This window comes from Lepisosteus oculatus, chromosome 20, assembly GCF_040954835.1.
Source record: "Lepisosteus oculatus isolate fLepOcu1 chromosome 20, fLepOcu1.hap2, whole genome shotgun sequence".
In the NCBI taxonomy this organism is placed as follows: Eukaryota; Metazoa; Chordata; class Actinopteri; order Semionotiformes; family Lepisosteidae; genus Lepisosteus; species Lepisosteus oculatus.
In genome coordinates this window covers 17,854,455-17,859,627 of record NC_090715.1, presented here as the reverse complement: position 1 = coordinate 17,859,627, position 5,173 = coordinate 17,854,455, and the positions used below count along the sequence as shown (strand labels likewise).

At 33.2% G+C, this 5,173-nt stretch overlaps 1 long non-coding RNA gene across 1 annotated transcript; it reads right to left on the bottom strand.

Moving 5' to 3' along the window:
- Positions 1–216: 216 nt before the first annotated feature.
- LOC107079992 (uncharacterized) lies at positions 217–4,841 on the bottom strand. The gene is made up of 3 exons (XR_001480878.2): positions 4,789–4,841; positions 2,737–2,839; positions 217–649 (listed from the first exon to the last, which is right to left on the bottom strand). It is a non-coding gene; the product is annotated as an uncharacterized lncRNA (long non-coding RNA).
- Between the last annotated feature and the right edge of the window lie 332 nt (positions 4,842–5,173).

Below are 5,173 nucleotides of genomic sequence, written 5' to 3'. Positions count from 1 at the left end.
TTGCTGTAAATAATTACAGTAACTATAACAACATATACTGTATATCTCCTCCACTGCCATAAAAATACAGTGAGCTACTATGCAATAGAAGTTTTATTGAAATCCCTACAATATGACTAATTTTATTAATTTAGGTAGGTAGCTGCATCAGCATGAGTAAGCTGCAAAGGAACAAGATATAGGTTTATTACATGCTGGAAAGAGAAGAAAGAAAACACAACATTTATGCTGTGGAGCCTTCTTCTGGTGTAAGCAGAAGTGTTTTAATATTTCATTAATTTGATTAATATTTGTTTTTCTCAAAAGATTCTTAACTCATGTACATGACATCTATCCATTTTCTCTAACCACTTTAACCAATATAGGGTCATCATGGTTGGGAGGGTGTTGGCAGAGCCTAAGTATAAATAATATATGTACATGAATATATATTCCTAGGGTTCTATCTGTGTGACATTTGTATGTCCAGGTGCTTCAGGTTTCCTCCTACAGTCTATAGACATTTCGGTAGATCAATTGGCTTCTGCAAGAACTGACCCTGGTGTGACTGTGCATGTGTTTGTGTCTGTGTGTGTCATGTGTCCTGTCCAGGATGTAACTGGCCTTTTGCCCATTGCTTGCTGGAATAGGCTTTGGCTCCTCTGCAACCCTGTGTTTGATGAAAAAAATACTATCAGTTTCACATCAGACCTTCTGGTCAAGAAAGATCTCAACTCAGTCTCTTTCAGACCAAAATAAAACTTGCACCCTGTGAGGCCTTTTACCATTCTGCAAGATGACGAGAAGACATAAAACACAATTGCAGTAGTTCCAGTTTCTAAAACGCAATAATAGTAGGCCTTAAAGAGAGAGTCAAGAGAGGACACTGAAGGAAAATGGAATGTCATAGATTTTGCCTTTTGCTTTCTAATTAGGACTGCTCCATAATATGGAGTCTGAAAGTGTATATAATTAAGAAACGTGTACCATTTACCATAAGGAATATGCTTATAGTGTATACACATTAGGTACATATAAATATATGCTTTAAATTGCTTTGATTTAAGCCACGTCACTGGTTTATTGTACTTATTGTAACTAAGATTAGAAACTAATTTATTTTTTCAGGTAAATCTTGCTGTTTTGTGCAATATTGCATCTGTGTAGTGTAGTTGCTGAATCTCATTTAAAAAAAAATACAACAAAACTGATAAAAAAACATTCATGAAAGGCCTACCCAAATGTTTTTTAAAACTTTTTCTTTTAAATAATGTCTCCCAGAAAAGTAGAAATGTACATAAATAATCCTTCAAAATGGAACTGATAGAGGTTATAAAATTACTATTAGAATATTACTATTATAGAATTACTATTAGAGTTTTATTGTGGCAACCATGAAGCCTTTGTAACTCACTGTTTATATAATAATATCTAATCTAATCGTGTCTGTGTCTTTCTGTATAAAGATCACAATGTGTTTGCAGACTTAATTCGGTTGCTTTAGAAATTAAAAGAAATTCAATTTACTAAATATTTTAGCATAAAATAATATTTTTTCAAGTCTTTCCCAGAAACAACATCAACTGAAGTTATGAATGACAACTACAAACTCAAATATACCTCAGGAAGAAGAGAAGAGATAAAATAGCTTTTAAAATGTGATGTTACTGATATACACTATATTAATCTCTTACAGGAACTAACCTCCATTTGTAAAGCCACCTAACAGTGTCTAAAAATGAATGATAAGAGTAGTCTTTACATAAAGTTATCATAATTTATATATAATTTTATATAAAACAAAGTGTGTATATTAACCATCAGGTAATTTCAGACAATGTCTTTCATACTAACACTTTCTGCTTTGTCATTATAATATATGGTACATTTGTTATAACTGTTGTGCTCTAACTTCATTAAAATAAATTATTGAACTTCATACTTTCTATAATTGTTTGCATGCAATCTTTCTACAAAATATCTGATTATGCTACTGTTTAATTATGCGTCCCTGTTTTTTTAAAAATTGACTCATGAACCTTATATTAAGATAGTTTCGACCATTAATCAAAGAGTACCCCATAGAATTAGAAACAACTGATTCATTAGTCATGCTTTACAGTTATGATACCTGCTTTTTTCCTAAATAAACAAATAGTTAATTAAATTTTCAGCTTTATGCAATCAAATAATTAACTAATTAATTAATGTAATTTATAGCTGATATGTTCCTTTAAGGAACAATATGAAGTTGTACTATTTTAAAGGAATATACAGTAGTTAAACCTGTAAGATCAAGAAATGCATTTATACATGTGTGATATTCCTAAATAATTTAGTCCTTCCACCATAAAATATTCAGAGAAAATGGTAATTTTTGTATGATGTAAAAGGCTAGTTGTGCAAAAGTAACCTTAAAAACACTAATGATAAATAATGTAGCACAGCATATACACACATTAATATTGTGCAAATGTATTTTTTATCTGAATACGTTTACTTATTTCATAGGAGAATTAATTGCACTTTTAAGTATCACATCTTTAAGTTCTAAAAATATGTTCAAGCAAGATCAGATGGAAAAAATAAGGAAAAAATCTGCAACATTATTCAAGTGATGGCTCACAGAAATATAACATACTAACAACAATAATAAATGCCCACAATAGTGTACTTATCTGTAATGCATTTAGTAAATAGGCTGAACCAAAGACCTAGATATAATCACTAACAGATATAATCAGGACCATTTCTTACCACCAGGAGTCAGAGAGAAATACGTATGGGCAGTGTGAGAGTGGAAGTGACGTATTAGAAGAGGCCACCGGAAAGCTTATTCTTGAACAGCAGGAAGGAAATCCTATGGGAAGGAATAAAAAAAACTAAAGACTTTTTCAAAATGCTTTTTTATTAACACTACAGGACAAGATTTATATTATACTGTATATACTGTAGAACACGGAAGACATGAAAATGAATCACACCGGGAAAACAACAGCTGGAAAATCTATGAACCATCTACAGTACATGTACTTGAAAAAGGTCTTACAAACTTGGACAATTCACATACCTACTCTCAAGGAACACTTTAATTCTATATACTATTGCAACCACACATTTTTTGCATTCTGTTAGGGTTTTTCTATTATCAGAAGTTAGAACGTCTCAGCTATTCATTGATTGGAACTATTATTTTTTTTTGCTTCCAGATATACACTTTCAACTGTGTATTCCTGTTTTCTCCACATTCTCTTACTTCTGTTTTGGATTGAAGTTTTATTCAATTGAAAAATTATAATATAAATATTAAAAATAAAATAAAGTAGGTGAAATGGAGCTCTATATTATTTTGTATTGAAGTATAATTCTATTTTAAAATAAATGCAATATTTTATACTGTTCCCAAAAAAATTAATGCTGATAATACATAAATAATTTGTAAACCAGGAGTTATATTAATGTGCATTTTCCTTTTCCTTTGATATTAATGCCTCCTGCATAAAATACTGTACTTAAATAAAAGGAAAGTTAAGTTTTCTTAGTTGTGGTCTATTATAAAAAGTCTATTATAAAATAATTGTCTATTATAAAAGAACAAGCACCCTGCACCCTGCAACTCACAACTGGTAACCCACTGAAGCTCAGCAGGTGTGAGCCTGGTCAGTACCTGGATGGGAGACCTCCTGGGGAAAAACTAGGGTTGCTGCTGGAAGAGGTGTTAGTGGGGCCAGCAGGGGGCGCTCACCCTGTGGTCCATGTGGGTCCTAATGCCCCAGTATAGTGATGGGGACACTATACTGTAAACAGGCATTGTCTTTCGGATGAGACGTAAAACCGAGGTCCTGACTCTCTGTGGTCATTAAAAATCCCAGGGCGTTTCTCAAAAAGAGTAGGGGTGTGACCCCGAAGTCCTGGCCAAATTTCCCATGCCTCCTAATAATCCCCCTCTATGAATTGCCTACTGATAGCTGATGTGTGGTGAGCGTTCTGGTGCACTATGGCTGCCGTCGCATCATCCAGGTGGATGCTGCACATTGGTGGTGGTGAAGGGGAGTCCCCATTACCTGTAAAGTGCTTTGAGTGGAGTGTTGAGAAAAGCGCTATATAAGTGTAAGCAATTATTATTATTAACAAACTGGACTGTGATACATAATTGATATCAATCTCACATAAGCACAGCTGCTTACTACATAAAAATGAAAAATAATAATGTTGAATGAAATGTAAAAAAAAATGTTACTTACCTGGAAAAAATGGCTGCATTAAAACAGTATTTGCAATTCAACATAAACCTATGGACTAAAACCAAGTGATTTATCATTTAGGAGTTGGTTGAGGAGCCTGGCATCTTGTATGATGATCCAGCAGGAATACCACTGGAGGACATGACCATGTTTTACGTTTGTTTAAAGTTTTAGTATAAAAGAAGAGACGTGTATTATATTGTCTTAAATTACATCACTTAAACTTTTCAGCAACACATTATTTGAATGTTGCTGCACAATCATTTTAGCATGCATGTGACGCGAGACTCTTTTTCCAGATCACCTGGCACTAGTGAGGTATCCACATGAACACATACACACACATTCGCAAACATTTCACTATCTAAACATAGGAGATAACTCTGGTTTCCAATGTAAACAAACTAGTCTGGAATTCCGTGGATAGCTATGCTTGTTCTGTGGGTGCACACACAGAGTAAAGTAAGGTTGTTCCCATATTATCAAAATTAAACATAAATTCATACCAAACACCTGTTTTCCTTTGTTTTAGAAGTGAAATTAACCAAATTGGTGATCAACTCACGTGTTTCAAATAAATACTTTGTTTGGTTTTCTCACCGGCAAAATGGTTTCACAAGCAACCTGTAGGACCCAAACTTTGGCATGGCAACAGGGGCTGGCTTAGTAGTGCCTGTTTCAGGGTTGCGCATGTGTGGATTGATTTGTAAGAAGATACCATTAAGAGGGGGTAGTATTTTCTTAAACAATAATTATGTACATAAAAGGAGTATGATATTTTATTTTTATAATATGTTATAATATGTTAATTGTTTAGTTGTGTACTTAATGTAGAAATGTGTTTATCAGAACTCTGATTATTTTGTAAAATTATTTTTTGCTTTATATTGGAATATTCTAGGGGGAGGAGTTTAACCTAGAAAAGGAGCACTTCAAGATAGGAGGGAGAG